The 23,188-nt window shown below is 48.1% G+C and overlaps 1 protein-coding gene across 3 annotated transcripts in view; it reads right to left on the reverse strand.

The window, feature by feature from the left end:
* DPP6 (dipeptidyl peptidase like 6) overlaps positions 1-23,188 on the reverse strand; it is an 837,334-nt gene that overhangs the window by 314,729 nt on the left and 499,417 nt on the right. The window lies entirely within an intron of this gene.

Genomic DNA, 23,188 nt, shown 5'->3' on the forward strand with positions numbered 1-23,188 from the left:
ACCTGAAACTAATATTTGAACTAAAAGAATGAGCTGCCCCTGGGTGTCCCATTTATTCAATGCTGAATGAACGCCTGGAGGCCTGCAGGTTGCTGTGTAACGTCCTGCAGTGGCTACGGAAGCAACAGACAGGTGGCTTCCTTCCTGGAACAGCTTAGGCAGTTGAAGACACAAGACATATATACGCAGAACCCCCCAGAAGACACAAGAGGTAAATCCAGCCCTGACGTCAATGTGAGATAAAGAGGAAGAGCCGACTTTGTGTCTCTTCTGTCACTGGTGGAAAACAATGTCTAAGTCCCAAACAAAAATATTTAGACGTTTACAACGCTTCGGCTAAGATTAACGTGCAATGTCATGTTAACATGTCAGCGTGTTTCCACCAAGGTTAGTTTTCCAATCACTGGACTGGTGAGCAATAAAGAATACAAGGATACATACATGAATACATACGTGAATGTCAACTACACACAAACCAAGCGATCCCCCCAAAACTACAGTCAAAACCATGTGATTTTCACTTAATCTCAAGTTTTTTCAAAACAACTTCATGAATACAAAACAAGACAAGAATGCACTTATCCCTAATTTTAGGACTTTAATAGCAAAGGCAATAACGCCTCTCTCTACACAATCCACTTAGGGGAGGTGGGGAGAGAAAAAGAATGATGAAAATGGGATTATAAAATAAAACTGCTTTCACCATTAAAATAGTCGTGATATTGGTTGCTATTTTTATGGGCATAGAGACCTTTACCAGAATAGTTTCTGATGAAAATAAACCACCTCCTGTTGAGCCATGAATAGACAGCACTCCCAGAGGAAGCGACGATTTTTGGGTCAGAAAATCCCACCTGTTCCTCTTCACAAACATATTCAGCTCCTCATGTAGGAAACAAATGATTCTCTTGGAATTTTGTGTTCAATGATCTAGCTGTACAAACATTTCTGGAGTATTTATGGCTCTGCTTTTCCAAAAAATATCAAATAACCCACTTGGCTAATGTCCTTCCAAAGTCATCATCTGTCAGTGGTTTTACAGGTCATTCCGACACCTCTCCTCTCAGTGACCAAGAAGCCAGAGCAGCAAGTCCTTAATCCCATGACACGCTTCCTCTGTGTGCCTCTCGACCAGGAGAGTGAAGGCTGTCTAGGGACCCTACCTTGCCGAAACCCTCCAACCACACGTCCTCATCATCATCTCCCGAAGGGCTGAGGTATGCGCCCATCAAAAGCACCACGGCCAACATGGACTCAGACTCACAGGGCTTTGAACACATGTCCGTCTCCACCACAGAACTGTGAACTCCTCCGAGGTCACGTCATGTCATCGCCGTAACTCACCCAATTCCCACAAAATCACGTGCATCGAGTAGGCTCGCCACCAAACACAGAACTAAGTTTGTGCTGCAACATCTTCTTTTGAATGTAGACGCCAGTAGTCCTACAGCTGGCCAATTTTCCATCTCCTGCTCAAAACTACAATAAAACACACAGTATGTGCAATTCTTACATAGGCTTTATTGGCCAAGACTCTGGCTTGAATAGTCTTCTCCTGGTGAACTTGATTCTGGACAAAGAGCTGAAGTAACAAGACAATGCTCATGACCATCTTAGAACAATGACTCGAAAAACCCAGTCTCGCCTGAGAATCCAGCCCCCACTGTTCTTCCGTGGCAAGGAGATTGAATCTAATTCTAAAACAACATCTGAATTTGCTTGTAGTAACATCTCATCTGGTGTCTTAGCTCTGTAACATCCAAACTTACTGTCAATCAGTGCCTAAAAATACACACCACCGTTTCCAAGCAAACCTGGAAATAAAGGGGAGAAAGAGGTTCCAGCCATGCCGAGGCCACCACACTCCTGCAGGTGACTAGGAAAACCACGTCGGGACAAAGCTAATGTTTCTTCAACCCGTCTCTTGTCTGATCCAGACCGGGGCAGTGTCACCTTGTGAGGCTGAGTCTCACAAGGGACATAAGGCAGGGCCACACCACCTGCCCACACACAGAAGACACGAAGCCTGAAATGGTTACGTCTTGACCCTCCCAGCTATTTTTACCAGTTGAAATCCACTGACGAGTTTCTATTCAGTGTTGTCTCCAAGGGGTTTACAACATGAAAAAGAAGAACTGTTTTCAGTCTGTTTCTGGAAGGCACCCAGAGTGTCTCACTGCAGTCCTTTAAAGCTCACACCTGATGCTCTGGTAAGACCATGAGTCAACGCTGAGAAAACTCTGACTGGTTTCCAGAGGGACCAAGAAAGGGAACTTGGTCACCGAGAAGGGAAGGGCTGGAACGATACATAAAACTACTGAATTAGTCCGTTCATCTTCCTAAGGAAGGAATAAACTATCCATCCGACACGTTAAGCTGGATTCATCTACCTCAACTGCACCACGAGGAAATCATTATCTTTAAATGTGCATAACACTTTAGGAGCATCTGAGATAAAAATAAATCAAGAACACAACAACCACTTGAAAGCAAACGAGTGCTCACGACCTTCACCTCAGACCAGGAGGGTTCCTCCACACCTGGGGGGCTCTGGAGGAGACTATGGAGAGCCTAACAGACCCTTCATTTCCCAGGCGAGAAGACCAACGGCCGACACGTCTGCTGAAGAGCCAGATTTCCCTGAGGGCGCACAGCTGTCAAGTGGCAACTGATGGACCTGGAACCCACCCTGACCCCTCATCCAGTTCTGTGGTCGCTGAGAAGCACTTGCTATCACGTGTCACGATGGCAGAGCAGGGCACCGTGGGAGATGCGTGCCTCCCTCGGCCAGCGCGGAACTGCACTGGCTGAAACGTACTTCACTGTAATCGACGTTTTCCCCTTTAGGAGGCAGAACGCTGGCTTCCCAAAGACGTCTACCTCTTAATGTCCAGGACCTGTGAATAGGTTACACAACCAAGGGGAGTTAGGGCAGCAGACGGAATTAATGTTCCCAGTCAACTGACCTGAAACCGTGCGATTATCCTGTATTATTCATGGGGGCCCAGTGTGATCACAGGGGTCCTTCAGTGCGGAAGAGGGCGGGGGAAGAGCTGGTGTCGAGTGATGTGATGTTAGAAAGCCTCCCCCTTGGCCGTTGCTGTGAAGGCGGAAGGGGCCAGGAGCCGAGGAATGTGGCCTCTCAAAGCTGAAGAAGGCAAGGAAATGGATGCTCCCTGGAGCCTCTGGAGGGAACTCTGCCCTCCCTGCCCACGCCACGATTTGAGCCAAACAAAACCCACTCCAGACTTCTGAGCTTCAGGGTGTAAGATCATAAATCTGTGTTATTTTAAGCCACTAAATTTGTGGTAACTTGTCAGAGGAGCCATAGGAAGCTGATGTATCATGTCATGTTTTCTTTGGACAATTTCCTCTTTGAATGGACCACAGGTCTGCCCTGGGGACGGCACCTGCGTGCGTGAGCCGAGATAAACCCCCAGCTCTAGGGTGGAGGGCTCTCTAGGCCCCTGGGACGCTGGCACGTCTCCCCACGGGTGTGCAATGTCGGGAGGTCACGGTGGAGGACATCAGCATCTTTACAGGCTGGTCGAGAGAAGTCTGAAGATATTCATACATGTGCCCACATCGCTGGGAAGTGTGGCCACTGTCTTCTCTCCATAAAAAGAAAACTGAAAACAAAAGACCACAGAACCAAGTCCGTGAAGAGTCTCCGGCAGCTGGCGGAGATCACTCTCTACATTTCTTCGCTCTGTCAAAACACAGCTCTTTTTTTTTTTTCTATCACTGAAGGTATGTGTGTGAAGTTCGGCAGCTTTCATCAGCACTTCTGAATAACCTGCCTAATTTGCCGCCTGGAGTTTTGAGGAGCAAATAAACCCACACTCAATAGTTCTCTCCATTCTTGGCGTTAGACAATGTAATCAGCAGTCTCGCTGTGGTGCGAAATGCAACTAACTTGCGAGAGTGACTAACCGAGGCAGCTCACAATTTTCCATTTCATCAATCATCACTGAGATGCGTTTGCCAATAAAATCGTCCACTGACAACACAGTTTTGTTGTGCTCATTTTTCCACACTCCCTACTCAGGAGCTCAGAGATGGCCAAGTGCTTCCCAGGCTAGCAGCGCCGGAGACAAGGACCGCTCCCCCACCCATCCCCCGCGGGGGCTCCGAGCCCCTCCCCCAGTAATCCTCATCCTCAGTGTATCAGCGCTGGGACCCACCCAACCAGAGCTTCTGACAGCTCACGGCTGCATCTTTCGGCTGACCCCAGCCCCCCCACCGCCAAGGTGTCCGCTAAGGAAACTCGAGGCTGCCACAAAGAATGTACTGTTTGTGCCCAGCGCCCAACTGCTACAGTCGCCAGCTGCAGACACAGCTGGCCTCAAGGCATTGGCACTGACCCTCCCTTGTAGTTTCTCACTTCCCTGAGTCTTCTAAGGCCTCGCCCCCCACATCGTCCCGGCTCCTCCTCCCCACTCCCCCTCCCTCTGAAACGCCCAGTCACACCTGCACACATGGGAGCGGAGTCCAGCTCACACCGGTCCCTCTTCCTGCTGCAACAGCTATTGCTGATTCAAACCTGCCCTTACCTCTTCATCTAGTGTCTGCTTCTGTTTATCTTTGCCACAGGTTCCAGAAGAGGGTACAGATTTAAATGGAGCGCCTGCAATTCCTACAACCAGGCTGGAAACGAGACACTGTTATGCCCACTTCACTGTGGAAACTGAGGATGAGAGTCGCTAAGTAAGGTGCCGGATGTCACACACTAAGTCACCAGTAGGATCGTTCTTCAGAGCCTGGTTTTCGCCTCTTCCCTCAATGCCAGGGCAACATGTGCCCGTTTTCCAGACCATAGCTTCCTCTTAGCTCTGGTTCCACCCCGTCCGAGAGAAGAAGAGAAAAGGCAGATGAGCGCAGAGTGCAGCCAGGGCTGTGGGAGGGGCGCCCAGCAGCAGCACCCCCCCCACACACACCTGAGGCCCTTCACGCAGCTCCGAGAGCAGCAAGAACGTCTTCTCCAGGACTTGGTCTCCCCCAAGGCCACCTGGCTACCAAGAAGCCAAGAGAGGTGTGGAAAGTAATGCAAACACATCAGAACTAACCTAGGAGCCACACGCACTTTTTAACGTGACTCAAGCGTGAGTGTAACTCCTGGCGGGATGACCTGTCTGTAAGCAGAGGACACACACTGTGTCGGAAACACAAGCCTGGGCTCTTTGTTTACTCCCAGCGCATGGCCATTCTCACACACGGTGAGCCGGCATCTCACCTTCCCGTCTGTGGATGTCCAAAAGCCCAGCGTCCATGCAAGGACACAGTATTGCATCTCAACTGTTTTTCTTTGAAACAATCATGATGAAAGTCTGTGGATAGAGCCATACTTTCCTGAAGGCTATTATTCTTTGAAACTTTAGTCCTTACATTCCATTCTAGCCGCCACTGCTGCAGCCGCGCTACAGATGACATGCTGGTGGTCGCCTGCGGTCCCTGACACTGTGTCCATGAATCCACAGGGAGCCTGAAACCCAGCTGACGCTTGGACACAGCAGACCCCGGGGCGGGAGACCCACAGGTTCCGCCACGACTCACCTTCCTGGCTGGAGGCGTCTGCACACCCCTGGCCGCAAACATTAGCCCCTCACGTTTCTAGGGCTTGCTTATTAATACACTGATGGCCCAGCTGCTTGTATCACAGATTCTCAACCTCACGTTCCTATGGGAGTCGTCTCTCAGGTATAAAGGTGACCAAAAATCACAGAAAAATAGGGGGGAGGGGACACCTCAGTGGTAGAGCGCATGCTTAGCATGCCCGAGGTTGTGGGTTCAATCCCCAGTACCTCCCTTAAATAAAAAATAAATAAACCGAATAACTTCCCCCCCCAAAACAACAAAAATTGAATATAAAATAACACTGAATATACAATTTCCCAAGAGAGGCAGAAGAGAAATAAGCCGGAGGCAGAGCATGAGAAGGAAGGAGCAGGGAGGGGCGCAGCCTCCCCTCGGGGGCGGGGTCATTCCCTAACGCCCTCAGCGCTCCGGATGAGACTGGGCTTCAGGCACGTTTGACATCACGCCTCCCTCCCTCCCTCTCTCCAACCACTCATTCTCTCGGTACATGGTGTCCTGTCTCTTCTCTCTCCTTCCATGAAATCTCTTTTCAGGAGAAGAGTCCAAGAAACACATTCATTGAATTGATCAAGGGACTAAACATCCATTAAACTCCTATTGTAAACAGGCTTCTGTGCTGGCTGCTCTAAGAGACGAAAAGATGAACAAACCCCAGCCTTTGTCATCTGAAACTCACGACCCAGTAAGAAGAGCCAGAAGAACGACACTAACAGAAGCAGAAGACGCTGCAGAAGCCGGACGTCAGGGTGGGCGGGGCAGGGCGGGCTCTTCTGACCTGCACCTCCACCTCCACGGGTGGCGGGCTTGGGGAGGGCTCCCTGCAGAAAGTGGGGACGTCACCCGAGCCTTGGAAGGTGAGCAGGTTTCTGCAGGCTCCGCCACGCCACGCTGCAGGGGAGGATCGTTACTGGCTGGGAAGTACCCCGTTTACTGGAGAGCACGTGTCCCGGCATAGTGGGAGCACAGACTGGGATGGCGGTGGTCACCGGTCATCACAGGGACCTCGTGAGCCCGGCTGTGGGCCGTGGGGACCGCTGAAGGCGTCTAAGTGATACTGTTCCATGGACGCATTAGTAACACCCTAGGCGGAGGGTGAAGCGTGAAGGAGAAAACCAAACAGATGGCTTTTGTTCTGGTTTAAAGAGCTTAGGCAAGAGGTGAGGAGGGTGCCCGGAGTGCACTTGAAGAAGGAAGGAGGAGACGCGGGGGGGACACCCAGCAGCTGTCGTCACAGGGCCGCGGGCACGGGCAGGAGAGGAGGTGAGTGGAACGGTGCATTCTCTCACATGGGAGGGGCTGCTGCCCAGGACAGGGAGCAAAGAAGGGGAAACCGGAGCAAAGAAGGGGAAACCGGAACAAAGAAGGAGGAACACACCTTTTCCTTTCTTCTTTTTTTTTTGTGGAGGGGAGCCAACCAGAGAAGGAAATCGTCAATTCAGGTGGGAGCACCTCAGACTCCAGACGCCTGGGGCAGTCCCCTGCGAGCAGCCTGTGGCAGCGGCCTGTGCTGCAGATACGATTTTCAATCAGCAGCAGGTCAGGTGTTATCTTCCGAGAGGTTGAGTCACTCTGATGCCTCCACTTCTGGTCTGGACAAGCAGGATCTGGAGCCTTCACCCCAGATCTACGGAAACAGAATCTACATTTTAAGATCTCCAGTTGAGGGATAAGCAGACAAAAGTTGTAAAAGGAAAAGAACCACAAAGGCAGAAAAAAATTCTACTTCAGGAATTTCAGGTGTCACTGAGCCAGTCTGGAAGATGACTGGGGGGGAGGGGCTCTCTGAGATCATCCTGAAGTCCAAGAGTCTGGAAACCGTGGCCTTGCTCCACCACACCCTTGGCCTCCATTCTGAAGACACCCATAGAACAGGTCACTTAGATAAGTTTCCAGTGATTTGGATGCATCATAACTTCAGTGGAAGGACCCCCAAGCAGCCAGTGCTCACTTGCCAGTCACGTGAAGGAGCTGAGGGTGGAGCCTCCAGCCCCAGCCCAGCCCTCAGATGCGACTGCAGCCCCAGCCAATATCTGCCTGCAACCTCAGAGACAGAGGGCAAGTCAGACCAAGTTGCCAAGCTATTCCCCATTTTTGAACCCACAGAAAATACGAGAGATAATAAAGGACTAATTTTTTTATTATTATTGTTATTGTTATTTTGGGGGTAATTAGGTATGTATGTATGTATGTATGTATGTATTTAAATGGAGGTCTGGGGACTGAACCCAGGACCTCGTGCATGCTAGGCACACACTTCACCCCTAGGCTACACCTCGTCCCCCCAGGACTAATACTGTTTTAAGCCACCGAGTTTAGGGGTGATCTGTCCTACAGCAACAGATAACTAACTAAAGCAGGCTCCGAGGAACGACAGAGTAGGGCTTGGTATAGACCACGTAGGTTATGTAGGAACAGAGTTATTTGCAGAGAGAAATGGTGGAAAGAAATGTAGGGGAAATGAAATTCAGCTGAAGTGCCTTGAAAATCAAGACAGGACATTTCTGTTTCACCTCACAGGAAACTGAGAACCATTAAAGGGTTTATAACGGTGATTAATTCAGGGAAGGCTTTGAGAAGACTGATCCAAACGACATACCTTACAAGGAAACGTTTCCTTTTTATTTTTAATTAAGTTATACCGCACAACCAACATGGCAGAGGAAATTCAAAGGTTGAAAATAATTTCTTTCTGATAGAAAAGCTCTTCCTTCTATTTTTTTCAGGTATAACTGAGTTTCATCAGTCTGAGTAGTAACATTCCTGAGCTAAGTTCACATTAGCCTGAATTATCCACTTTAAAAAATGGAAGCCACTATTAATGGTGGAAGATCAAAGGGCAAAGCTTTAAAGTGGTTCTTTGGCAAGTTGTGAGATGCTGTAACACTACAGAGTTTGAAGATGTCGAGCAGAAATATCAGAACCTTTTCCTCTCGATGAAAATAACGGACACAATGGCTTAAAAACCTAGGCAATTTACAATTATATGTTTCATTTATTCTCATTGGCCTCTTTTTAAAAAAAATCTATACTATAGTCATGCTGAAAGGACACTTTCTGCAAAGCACTTGTGATTGTTAGGTCATTACTTTTCATGAGAAAGCAGGTGATTTTTATTTGGCTCACTAGCAAGAATCACTAGTGGTGAAAAAAGAAATCTTGCTTTATACTCATGTTGATTTTCACTGAATTTTCAATTATTTAAAATAATTGGTTATTGAATTTTTCAAGCAGTTGCAAGGAAAGCATTTGACTCACTTAACCTTATTCATACATCTAAAGTCCAGTGCTAAACAACGAAAAAATTTAAATAGAAAAGGGATTACTATTTGAATCCCTTATTTAGAAAGCCTTTTGTGTATATAATACAAAATAAATGTGTAGAACTAAAAATACTTACAATTGGCTTTGGGTAAATGGATTCAAATAATATCCCCTATTTTTTTTCTCTAGAAAATCAAAATGGTATATATATGTATATATATGTATCTGTATCCACCTCATGATCACCTTACTATCAAAAGGAGTCCTGCAATACATAACAGGCTGCACAGAAAAGGATCTGTGATCTCTGAGTAACTGAATAAAAAGCTAGTAGGCACCGACGCGTTGTTTAGGAAAATGAGTCCCCTGAGGAGAAGCTGGTGCGACTAGGTTTACTTAAACACGTAGAGACCCAAGGGGAACTGGATGACAGCTCAGTGGCTGGAGGATGGGGTGGCGGCTGCTTCTGACCTACACCTAGAGCAGTGCTTCTCAAACTCTAATATTCACGAGGAATGTCAATATTCAGGAGACCTGGGTGGGGCTGGAGAGCCTGTAGTTCTAACAAGCTCCCAGGTGATACCGATGCTTCTTACACCCACTCTGAATGTTCCAACCTGGTTACTCAGAAGGTGTTTATAATGAGGGGGATCTGTGAGGCCAAGTTCGGGATCAAGTTCTGTAGGGTTTCAGGGCAGAAAGCAGAGCAGGAACACTGAGCAGCTACACCCGAGAGCACGTGGGAGGCAGCACCTGCTCAGACCAGTGCCCTGGGCAGCGCAGGAACTAGGGAAGAGCTAGGTAAAGCCACCAGGTGGAGAAATGAAGTCATTCCGATTAGGCAGCACTGAGAAAGTGGAGCACAGAAATGCAGAGCTTTCAGAAGATTTCTTAGGTTAAAAAAATGTTGCTCCTCTTTCTCTGGAGCTGCTGGAAATTGACAGATAAAGCTTTTACGCAAATGACTCAAAATCCATGAATATGGCTGAATTGTGTCCCCCAAAATTCATGTTGAAGCCCTAACTCCCAGTGTGACTGTCTTTAAAAACAGGGACTTTAAGGATGGCATTGCAGTCTGTCTCTGTGACATTTCTGCTGAATATCAGCGAGTGTCCTCTTTATAAAGGTTATCCAGGGCTGGTTTCCACCAAAGGTAGAGAGGGGTGTCTTCTCTGACCGTTCAAGGACCTACTCCTAGTCCTAGAAGTATCTGACTTGGTGGGACTCTTTCACAGGGCTGAGGCAGAAGACAGCCTCAGGTCTAAACTACTTCAGGCAAATCTTGTAGACACATGTTTTAATTCCTAACAGTTAACTCTAAAAGTTCTTATTTTCTCAGGGAACCAAATGTGCACTTATTTCTTCATATAAAGAAAGAATTGTGGCAGTGTGTTTTCCCATGTGTTAAACAATGTTTTTAAATGCTTTTAAAAATCAAGCTCTAAGAGAAAACACCAAATGTAAATTTTTAAAAGGAAAGAGACAAAGTATCTCACACTCTGGGACTTTAATGCTTATTAGCAGTAAAATAAAAAATCCACTGCAGTAATAATGCAGAATATATTTGCACTTAACACCCATTGATTAAAGATCCTTAAGTGAAAAGTAATGCTTGGTTATTTAATTATAACAAGCACTACCTCTTAACCTCTATCTCCGGAGATCAACATATTAGGAAGACGTAAGAAAAAAAGTATAGTATGTCACAAGTCTGTTTACCCAAAGACATGTATGCTCCAACACATGTGCACAGAACAGGAAGAACCTCAGGATTTCGTATGCTTCAATCATGGTTGGCAGGGGGGATCATTTATATCCAATGAAATATTGAATCTGAAACATTTTAAACCAAGTAGACATTGAAGCCAGTCTGCACCTGTTTATTAGCAGAGTTAGAAGAAAATTCTGTAAACCTCCTTACTGCTTTCTCCAAAATCCACTAATCTTACCTGTCAGGAAATGCACACATCTAAACTGAACCTTTCAAGCCACAGCTTAAGCACGTGTCCACTTGAACTGTCATCACTAAGACATGGTGTTAGGCACATCTAAAACTGTGTGATCTTTGTTCACACATACCATTTTGGACAGTGTCTTATGTTTTCTCTTTAAAGAGGCTCTCTTGTCTTCTTCAAGGGATGAATTCACAAAGAGACAGGTATTCTCATTAAATTCTAAAATTTTGAATTTATTTCAGCCAAGTGATATAGCTTTCTCCCTTTATTAGCATCACAAATGTGAGCAGAGAATGACTGTAACTGCGTGTTGAAATGTGATATTCTCATGTATTTTTCTCTCTTCCCAGCATAAGAAAAGCCTTTCACCATCAGTACCGTGGACAGCGACAGGCTTCCAACAGGGAGAAACGGTTTCACAGGCAGGAGTAGGGCTGTTAGACGATACGGTTACAGAACTGGCTGGTGCCACGGGTCAAGAACCAAAACCTGGTACCATAGACCTTGGTTTCTAAGTGCCATTTTCAAATAAAAGGGATCTGCATTCTTTGGAGAAATGGCCAATTCTAGGGCCAGGGTAAGGAAAATTCAAATACCAGATGTATGGGACGTACCAAAGGGACACAGGAACCAACCTGAGAGAGCTCATTTTAACTTAATTACCTCTGTAAGGACTCTGTCTCCAAATACAGTCACATTCTGAGGTACATGAGTTTAGGATCCCAACCTATTAACCTGGGGAGGCACAACTCAGCCTCTAACATTCCTAGTATAAATAAATGACTCAAGGTCAGGAAAAACAAGGGAAGACTGAGAAACTGTCGCAGATCAGAGAACACTGGGGAGACATCACAACCAAATTAATGCAATGTGGTTCAGGACCAGACCTGGAACAGAAAGAGGCCATCAGTGGGAAAGCTGGTGAAACCCAAGTAAAATCTGGAGTTTAATTAATAGTAATTCACCAGTCTCAGTTCCTTGGTGCTGACTAGTGTGTATGGAAAAGCAATGCTAACAGCGTGGATGTTGGGGGAGGGGCATACAAGAACTCTCCGTGCTAACTCCACAACTTTTCTGAAAACCTAGAATCGTCCCCAAAAAGATTGCATTAAAAGCTCAAACGAACGCCAAACCACACAAACCCAGTACTAGAATCTGACTTGGGAAAATACAAAACCAACCTGCTTTCGGACCTTAATCTAACAAAGGCCCAAGCAGGTAATTGGTGAAATTGGTCTAGAGCCCCCTTTACACCAAAACACTATAGCTCACGTTGACTGTTCAGGAAGATCCTTTGCTTTTAAAAAGAAATGTGCTTTGTCCGATTTTTACGGAAAGGTGGGACAAAGAACATGACTTTCTCAGCCCAACTTTTGCTTTTCTGCTTAGAAGAGAAACAGTGGTAAATGCTGTTCGACTGCTGGGCCTGAGAACAGTGAGAGCAGACACTGCCCGAGCGCTCGGTGTGTGCCGGTTTCGTTCTGAGCTCTGCGCAGACATTACCTCACTCAACTCTCACGACCTTCGAGTTAGTGCCATCACTATGCCCTGTTAACAGAAGGCAAAGAGAGACACAGGGCAAATATCTCACGCAAGAGCGCTTAGATACAGCTGGTAAGTGGCAGAGCCAACAGCCGAAACCAGGCGTTCCCGCAGAGGACTGTCTCCAACCGGAGACAGTCACGGCACTGGGACGACTAACATGCCTGAGGTTTCACATCACGTGGTGGTGAACTGGACCCAGCTCAGGAGGGGGTGCTAGGCACGGTGGTGCCCTGGAATTCACACCCTCCTCAAGGGGCATGACCCCGCATCACCTCCTGTGGGAATGCGGATGCAGGCTCTACGTCTCCTTTTATCTCAGAGGAAGCCATGAGTTTTACTGCGTACATGAAGTTTCCCGAGTTTTAAATTGAGGTTCAAAAGCCAACCACGCAGGACAACCAAACCAAAACACCCTCCATGAGCCACCACCCACCTGCGGCCGCTGGTGAGAGCGGCACCGTCACGGAAACGCAGACGGTGGAGAGGGACCAAGAGTGAGTGTCCCTAAGCACACCCAGGCACGTCCATGGTAGGGAACGCTCTATTTACTAAGGGGCATCTAACCAAGCAGCCTGTAGGGACCTGCTTGGGCTGAAATGATACAAAGAAATGTCAGATGTGAGTCTTCCTCTCCGAACTTTCTTCAGTCGGACTGAGGCAGTCACGATATAATGTGCACAGAGTGAGTTTTTTAAAATGACAAGTGAGGGACCAAAGAAATGCCATAGAAAAGAGTTATATGCCATTTGGAAATGGGAACCCTTGGAGAAATCTCAAAGGATCTTAACTTACATTGGAAATTTAGCTGTGGGTAGGAATTCTGGTTGGAGGAAAAGTTGGCAGCAGAACCGTTAATATCAGAGGCCTAAAATGGTGTCTGCCCTACAGAGTCTGCCACCTGCCTGGGTGAGCGCGTGGAGGTTAGTGGGACATATGATTCGAGAGAAAGACTCAGGGCGGGGGTAGGACAGAGCTCAGCGGTAGAGCACGTGCTTAGCGTGCATGAGGTCCTGGGTTCAATCCCCAGTCCCTCCATCAAAAAGAATAATAAACCTAATTACCTGAGCTATTAGTGGGTGATCACATGACACTAACTAGGTGTGCATGGATGCACTATGTTTGCACAATCCCTTCTTTTTCCCAGGAACAGACACACTCTCCTGGCCTGAAGAAGCCGTCTCAGTTGTTCTAGACACTCAGTCAGTATGATCGAGTCTCACTATATGCCGACACGAATTGCCCAATACTCGTTCATAGTCACTCGATCCTGAAGTCCATCTTACTCTTTCTCTGACTGCTGGGAGCTCAAAGAGACTCAGGGATGACAGTCACCTATGCTGACCCAGCAGATCTGGGATGGGACCTGAGAGGCCACCTTCCGAACAAGGTCCCAAGTGACGCTGATGGTGCTGGTCTGAAGCCCACACTTCGGGAACCACTGGCCTGGAGGTCTGCTGCTGACGCGTGACCCCATGGGTGGGACTGCCTGGTTTAAGAGCTAGTGCTCAATGTCAAGACAAAGAGAGAGAGTGTGTGTGTGTGTGTGCGCACGCGCGTGTGTGTGTGTCTGTGCCTATGTGTGTGTTTATGTCTGTGTGTGTCTCTGTGTGTGTCTCCACTGTCCATCTACTCTTCATCTTCCCCACCAGTGTCCTGAGAGCCAGTTCTCAGAGTTGTGAAACTGAAGTAATTGAAGAAAAGATTGGCCACAAACAAAACTGTGAAGTGTGTTTAATAAAAGAAAATGTTTCTCTGCCTTTCGGACGATGTGGAAATTCCACTGTGGACTTGTCTTTTCAAAATGTAAATGTGAAGGCTGACTGGAGAGCTTCTGGTTTCCTTTCTCAGAAGAGTGAGGACGCCCAGACTAACAACGTGCGACGTTCAGCAAACATCTCCGAGGGCATCTGTGTGTGTTGCACAGACTCCACAGCCCGCCTCCTGGTTTCCCGCTAGTCACTATTAATGTAAGATTTACTTGCACCCATTTCTTAGAAAACTCAATGTACCAGTAGCTAAGTTAACTTCACATCATGCATCATATTTCAAAGGTTTCTTCCTTCTGTGTTGCAGTCTTCACCAACGGCTTCCTTCATCCACTGAGTTCCTCTGCATCCACGAAGATGAGTCCAGCCACCAAACACAACCTTCACTTTACTTTCCAGAATTTCTCCAGTGGGTAAAGGGAAAACATTTCCGTGTTCATCTGGAAAAGCAGGACAGGTGACCCGAGTCACGCAGAGCCAGCACTGCTGTGACGGTGAGGACAGGGAAGGCCACTTTCAGGGTGCTCTTGCTCTGTGCACGGACAGCATACGGCACATCAGGAGGGCGTCTGACTCAACCCCATACGCCCTGAGGGGTAACCGTCAGCATCACTGCTTCAGACACAAGAAAACTCAGGAACTCTGCAGCCGCGGGCGACGCCGCGACCTCTGCAGCAGCAGAACCAGAGCTGTCATCTGAACAAGCCGTACGTGCCTCGAAGTTTCTACCCTTTTCACTTGGGTCACATGGAAATCTCACCTGCTTCTCCTGAAGGCTCTTTCCTTCCATCCAGTCTGTTCCCTTCCCAGTGACGGTACCTTGGATTCTGTCTTTTTAATCCCAGATTTTAAAGGACAAGTACTGATTCAACAGACAGGACCCCTGCCTCCAGGATGGGCAAAACGGGGCAAGGACGCTGTGTCTGGAGCTTCTCAAGATGGAAAAGACTCATCAGCCATAATGCTGGCGTGCAGGGAACGGGGCTAAGCAGCGCAACCCTGGACATTAGTTTCCAAAGCTGCAATTATTTTATTTCATTTTCATTATTTTTGAAATTTTTATTTATTTATTTGTTTATTAATGGAGGCACTGGGGATTGAACCCAGGACCTCGTGCATGCTAAGCACGTGCTCTACCACTGAGCTACACCCTCCCCTCAAACTGTAATTATTTTAAATATTTCCTTTTCTTCTTGAAGACATTCTTGAATTTCCTCCCCTTAGAATCATACATAGTATAATTTAGTCTACTGTTTTTAAGGGGGCGACCGGCACCACCTTGGAACTCACTTTGCAAAACATTTCACACAATATTCAATGCTTAATGAATATTTTTAACTAGAATAATAATGGCAAGTTTAGGAAAAGGGCTGAATCAACAGCAAGTGAAATTCACGGTTCTTTCCTACCTAAAACGTCATACTATTAAAAATTAAAAATGCACAAAATAGACAGAAAGTTTTTACTTCAAAACAATTATCTGCACCCATACATGTCTCTCTGAAGATGTACTTTGTGTAGTGTGTGTGATTCCCTGCTCGTCCATCTGGCTGACGGTTTTTTATTCTAAATAAAACCCATGATACGTACTAATGGAAGACTTAAATTGGATACAATGGTTCTTTGGACGGCTCCAAGGAAAAGAGCAATGTAGTCAGACAAGGGGTGTGGCGAGCAGCTTTGAAGATGTTTCCAGTCCCCTCCACCCCCCACTGGCATTCGCACCTGCAGTGCTCCCCCCGTAGGGTACCTGTGACACTGGCTTGTGTGACCAACACAACACAAGACGGTACACCAACCTCAAGATTAAATGACAAAAGACGCTGCGGCTTCTGTTCTAGGTGGACATTCACTCTGAGGGAAGCCAACCTTATGAATGAGCCTGAACACGTGACCCTCATGGGTGGGAGGCGCACGTCTGTCCTTCCAAGTTGCTGAGCTTCAGGGTAACCCGTTAGGCAGTAATGGATAACAAACACACGGGGGCTAATGTTTCCAGAACCTGACCAAGCAGAGATTTCCAGTTTAGAAGTGTCTTCTCTGGGAAAACAGTATGTTTTAGATTAGAAGTCATCAGTCAAGGGCAATTAGGGACGAAGTGCCTCGTGAAGACCCTCAGACACGACTGGCTACTTTAATCAAACAAATTGGCAAAGTTCAGTCATGACAAAGTCCCCCCACGTGCCGACATGAATTGCCCAGCACTCATTTTTAATCTCATAAAGATTTGAATTTCGTGTGTTGGCTGGCGGTTGTTTCCGCAAGTGGTTAGCGTTGGGAGTTAGCGGTGCGTTTCTTCAGCGGTCCAGTTTAATCCGCCTCCTCGGCGCGAATGCTAACCAGGCACAGTAATTACCAGGCTGCTTATGCGGTGTCCTTGGGGGTGGGCAGGTAATTATTATGGAACATAAAGGACGACTCTCAGGCGGTGCTGGGAGCTGTGTGTCTCAGGCACCTGAGGCTTCCATCCCGTCCCCTCCTTCCCCGGGGGGCACTGCATCCTCCCTTCAGCACACGTGTCCCCAGGTGACGGGAGAGGCAGGGCTGGCAGCCCCCGCCCCTCTCTGAGCCTGCTTCCCGATCTTTAAACCGAACAAACGTGCCAGACGACGTGGAAAACCCTCCCCCGTTCCAACAGCCTGCGAGTCGATGAGACCTGCTTTCTGCAGATACTGGTGATTAAGGCAACCCCGTCTTCCTGTGGAACGTGGTGATGGGAAGACATTCTCTCAGGGACGTGCCCCCGGAAGACTCACAGACAGGCCCGCGCGGAGTGTGCGCCTTTCGGGAAGCCTCTCTTTTCTACTCTGATTTTGTAAAGCATAGTCAACAGGAGGCAAAATGAATATTTATTTGCCCACTCAGATCAATCAATAAACACAAAGTAAAGAGCCCCTTTCTTCTACCACTTACCCAGCGCTGGTCTCGGCTCCCTGGCCCCGCGCCTGCCGGGGCCCGCGGGGAGCACACCCTCCGAGGGCCAGCAGCCGCGGCATCAGCAGGGGCCCTCCCACCCCCGTTCCATCCACCTCCGCGTCCGCAGCCTGAGGGCACCTCTCTCCAGCAGAGTTCTATCAGCATGTAGGAGCCAAGAGGTCAGGGAGCTTTTTGCAATGAAGATATGCTCAGAAGGAGAGAAATCAAGTTCGATGAAACGGAGGGATCAAAACTGCACTAAGATCGGTGCAAATGCATCTCCATCGACGGAAGCCCACGGCGCCTACGTGAAACCTGGGCAGCTTTCCCCTCCTCACTCCCCTTGCCCACCGCGCGGCTGAAACTCTCACCTGCCTGGGAGTGGGTTGGCTGGACCTTCCCCCCTTCCTTTGCTGGCTCTGACCGTCTGTTTTCAGCCCTTCTTCTCTTTCAAATTCTTTTCCTGTGTGATCTCATTCAGGCCCATCACTGCAGCAATTACATTAACAAGACTCTCCGGCCCAGACACACTCCAAGTTCATCCCAAACACACTCCCAAAGCCTGAGTTTTCCCCCCAGCATCCCTTCGAAGTGGCTGCCTTGCTTATGCTCGGAGCCATGCCCTCTCTCAAGACACTTCTCTGTCACCTCCAGAAAGAGTTCCAGACATCAGAGCTGTGTCTCTGATACTTCTCTTCATCAAACCTTCCTCTCTGCCTCGACGGGGGAGAGCCAGGGAGAACCAGACGGCGTTTCCCCCGGTGAGGACGCTGGGCTTTGGTTTTTCCAGAAGTGTAGCATGGGCGGACCACTCCCTGCACAGTCATGTGTTGTATGCAATCTTATCACATGATGACCAGATGTCATACACATTATATCTTAGCATATTAATTACATGTTATAGCACACAAACATTATATACCATATGGTGCACATGCCGTAACATTAAATAGCATCTCTCACCCAAGGCTGAGTTAAAATTCAGTCTCTTCTGTGAAGCTCTCCCACCCTCCACTGGGATAGAAGTCATTCTCTTCTTTACGTAAGTGCACACCCGAAGCTTGGCACCTGATGGCCTCCTTCCTGCATCCCCTGAGCCTCCCAGAGTGTCAGCCCCCTCACCCCCGCCAGCACCTGTCACATCCTACCAGGCTGTTTGTGTGCAAAGACAGACTCATTTTCTATGACCAGATGAACATAGCTGTTTGCCCAGAGGAAGCCCTCAATAGAAATGCTCAAAACACTCACTCAGTATTTCGACTGCAGCCAAAGTATAAACAGACTGACACCCGGGACTGAGTCTGGGGGTTCCACGTTCCGATATGGGTACCGCTTTGTTTCATCTTTCTGACAGTTCTGGGAAGTTAGCGGGGAAGATCTGATTATCCCCATTTTACAGAAATGATCACGGAGCCTTGAAAACCTCCATGAATCGTTCAGCGTAACTATAGAAACAAGGGAAGCATTACAGCAGGAACCGAGGTGTCGGATCCTGGAACGTTTGGCCGCACGGCTGTGTCTGAAATGAGTGCCGGGTTTAAGCCAAATCCACGTGAAGCAGTCACAGCGGGCACGAGTGCCTGACAAGTCAACTTTCCTTAGGAGAGAGGATTCCTCCTCCTCTTTTAACAAAAAAGAAAGATAACATGGTACGGCTTCTCTTGAATTTCCAGAACCCAAAGGTTCATTATCCCCATCACCGTGGCCCTCGCCCACCTGGTGCAAACCTGAGAGGACCTCGTTGGGTTGCAGTTCAAATATTCTGTCCCCTGTTAATTATCCAAGCAGCTACAATCCAATTAACAAAGCCACGCTGCACAGCCCACATCAGCCCAGGGTTGTTTAGAGACAAGATCTCCCCAGAATCTTGTTGAAAATCCTTACCCTGGAGAAACAGTATCTTTCCTTCTTAAGAGAGTGCTTTTAAATTTTGTTTTCCTAAGCAATCAGTGGGCCATGTAAAAATGACCTTCGTATGCCCGAGACTTCCTGTTTTTAGGAAGGGAACTTCTACACAGAAGTGAGAAATGAGTAAGGTCTGCAAGATGCAGTTTTCCCCCCAAGGAAATGACGCCTCTGTCTGATCTCCTGGTGGATGAGTGACGTGGACGCACAGATGCACCTGATTCTCCACCTCCTGTGGGCGTTTCACTTTGCAAAATGGATGCAAAAGAATGAGAGAAGCGAAGGTTGCCCACTCGGGACGGGAGAAAATTATGATCATACGGTGGAAAAAGAAACAGGATGACCTGAGATACTTTTTTCCTATGACCACTTTGGTGCCGACAAACAAGGGTGTTTGGATGGGTCACGAGGGCAAAGGAAAACAGGCGACCCCATCACTGTATCAACTTACAAACGCATCTACAAGCGAAGTTTGGAGGGGTGATGGCGCAGTGTGCTAAATGCGAGTTAAGCTCTCCTGGGGCGGAATCCAGGTTCCGTTACTAACGAGTCAAACGATCTTAGGCAAACTATGTAAATGGTGTGCACCTCAGTTTCCTCAGCTTGTAAATTGGGGTTAGTAACGAATACTTCATGGAGGTACTGGGAAGATGAGTAAGTTACACGTGTGAAGTGCACACAGGCGTTCAGCACAGCATCTCAATACACGGTCATCGTCACCCTCAACTCTCGCCCTTACACGCTACGCACACCCGCAGAGAGGGCGCTGACCATTACCAGCAATTCTGCCGCGCCAGGATCACCAGATGTCTGTAGCATCACGGCTGTTGGGTACAAATCTAGAAAGTGCACATTCAGGGTAAAAATAAGTCGAAATGGATGCCCACCCACCCTCCACCCTCCACCCTCCACGAACGGTTCTCTTTCAAAGACTGGCTCTAAAGCCCCAGGGCACCAAGACCCAGAAATATTTAGGGACCCAGACAGAGAAAGCAGATAGTTCACTAGCAAAGATGCCTTCACCACCCTCCTCCCAACAAAAGACAGCACAAAACGAATGCACATACTGTGCACCTGCTGGTCAGCTTTTCCACATGCAGCTCAGGAGTGTTTAAAAGTAAACACATATATTAGAACTCATCCCCAACCCAGCTGTTGCACACTTCCATCACACAGCGCGCAGCCTCCCCCGCAGAAGACAATTAGTCTCGGTGTGCGCAGCCTGCAGCCGCGGCGTATGATTTATCAGGGGTCATCCGCTTATAATTTCTCCCACTGAAATCACACCGCATACAACACGGGCGATATTTTACTCAATAATGCAGGTGCAGCTTCATGACAAAGATGTCACTTTTGGGGGGGAGAAAACATCGTTTTTCGTTAGTTTGCTGATTCTAGAATCCTCTCTCCTTCTCTAATGAAGGTTACAAATGAGGAATTAAAATATGCTTCTTTTATTCCTTCCTCAGCAAACTGTCTTCTCCGTTACCATCTTCATAAGATGCAGGCTACACCCATCCAGCATGTGCATTGTTCGTCACTCTGGGGGCCACTGGACCACTGTTCAGTTGACGCTCATTGCTAGACAGTCGTGGAAAAAAATCAACAGAAGCACCTTCATTTTGTTCTGAAATGATTAGATGATTCTAAAAGCAGGTCCCATTTCACCTCTATTTCCTGCGCATTTAGTCATTTATTATAATGTCCTGCCCCTACTGCCAAGCGGAAGCTGTGTTGTGAACATCCGGGAAATCAGGGTTGTTTAGGCTCCAGGCTCTTCGGTGCACATGTTGTCGGTTAATCGTCACTACCATCCGTCAAGGGCTGCACTGTTGTCCCTGTTCTAATGCGAGCGTCAGACAAGCACCCTTTGTGCCCAGGGAGGCGCGGGCTGGCCCGCTTTCTCCCCGACGTCACGGGGGAAGAGGGCGACACCAGCGCGCACAGCGAGCCGACACAGTGACGGCATCGCCTGTTCTCATTCTTTCCTCCCCGCCCCCCACCCCGTCCCCAGCCCCACGGCGCAGAACCACCCTGGAGCGTCTGGATCAGGGTCTCCCCCACAGCCCTAGCCCGGCAGTCACGCGCGGGCTGGAGGTTAGAAGGACAGACTTTCAATCCCACCTGCCCTTGCTGGGTGCCGCCTCGAGCATGTTACCGGACCTGAGCGTCTGAGGGTAGCGGGGGTGGTGATAACTCCCACCCAGAAGGCACTCTCACTACCGGGAATCTGATGCAAACGATGGTCCAGCAGAGCGCCGGGCGCACAGCCAGCGCGCACGACCACAGCCATTATCACTGTGTGTGGTTATTTCAGTGCCTGGTGAGTTAATCGGTCAGTTAAAAAATCAGCAAAGTATATTCTCACCTAAAAGTTATGAGAACCTTTTAAAAAGCCATCAGTGTAAAACCTAAAGTGATTGGGGTCAAAAGGAGAAACAAAAATGCAAGAGTTTCTTGGGTGCCGGCCACGTCCCCATGGCCCTGCTCCCTCCCCGGGCCCAAGTCCCACAGGCGAGGATATGAGAGGCTGGATGACAATCAGAAGCCGGCACGTGGTTTTACTGGGCCATCAGCAGGGCCCAGTCCACGCACCAGCCACAGCTGGAACCAGAGCCTTCCAAGGCGGGGCCAGGACACAAACTCTAGCTGTTCCCACTGACGGCTTGAAGCGTCAGCCAGAACTACCCAGACTGCAGTCTGTTTCCTGGGAAAGTTCTCCCGTTGGGACAGTTGAAACTTTATCTTAAGACCGAAAATGTCCCACCGAATCCCTCAGCTACTTAGATTTCTGGCCCCTCAAGAGTCTACACTGCCCTTTGCTTTTGTTTCTAAATAAGTCTAGTCCATATACGGGGAGGCTAAAGGAAATGACAGACATCTGAGGGAATACAAATGTTAAATTTTACATGCAAATTTAAAGCGTGGAAGTGACTCTAATTTAGGGTTCGCAGTGTAGACTTCTTTTCTCACCTCACTCTCACCTCCTGACTTCTTCAGATGGCTCCTGATCCCCAGCTGGAGTCCCCTGAGGACTCAGGCTCGGCCCCAGATCCTCACAGAGCAACCCCTGTGTCACAGACTGGGGATTCTGCAAGCCATCTGCAGTTCCTGCTGCTGTCCGTTCTCGGATTCTCCACAGTTATAACCCCTGCGCCTCGGGGTCTCTAACCCCAACACAGGAAAACATCAGTTCCCCAGACAGCGCTGGGAATGAGGGTAAATTGAATTTCCTAACTAACTGAGGCCTGACAAGAAACACTATTTAATTTCAACTCTCCGTTGAACGCTCCCCTGTGGAATATTAGCCCAACCTTGACCTTAGCGAAGTCAAATAAAAACCCATCTTGGATGGCTCCGCCTCCCCGGAGCCTAAGACCACATGGCGCCGAGCCGGAGCAGGCGTGAGGGCGAGCCCCGGAGCCACCCCCGGCCGCGCAAAATAGCTCGCAGGGCGGCTTACTGTCCCCTCGCTGCTTCTTAGAAGTGAAGTTAATAAAAGGAAAGAAGAAGTTAATCAATGGAGGTTTCTGCTCAGTTAAATTACTCACACAGGTCTACTTCTTAGCTGAATATCTATTAAAAAAGTACATTTTTTTTTTGAGACAGCATCTCAACTGCTTTAACAGAAACCCAGTCTTCCTTCTCCTGTGAATACAACCATACCAGGAGGCCCGCGGCCACAAGGGGGAGACACTGCTGGCTCCTCTTCGAACACTGGCCACTAAGACCCCGGTCATACCAAGGCGGCCTCTGCTGGGGGGTGACATTAAATGCAGATTTCATTCAGAGAACCCCCAAATTCAGGCACCAGCCTGCCTTCCGCAGCACCCAGCTCCACCCTCACTGTTTTTAAGAACCCACATTGGACCGAAGCACCTACAGGGTAACTGGTGCCCAGCAGGTGCTCATCAAATTATCTGAATTAATAAATACATGAAAAAAGGAGTCAAAGACTCCAACTTCTTTCCACGATGACATCATTTGACTAAAGATAAAAGTTCTCACAGAGGGTATGCATTTATCTGAATATATCTTCCAACATACAGTAAAAAAAATTAAAAAAAAACTATTTCAGAATCATGCATTTAAACACATGCAATACAAGCCATTCTTATAAGGCTACTTACAATGTCACTGTCTTGAAATTAGGTCAAACTGCATTAATCTAGCTTTTGTAATAATCACCCTTCCGGCTTCAAAAGCTTAGATATTTAATCCTTTCAGAAAAAGTTCATTTGCCAC

This window comes from Vicugna pacos, chromosome 7 (genome assembly GCF_048564905.1).
Source record: "Vicugna pacos chromosome 7, VicPac4, whole genome shotgun sequence".
NCBI lineage: Eukaryota > Metazoa > Chordata > Mammalia > Artiodactyla > Camelidae > Vicugna > Vicugna pacos.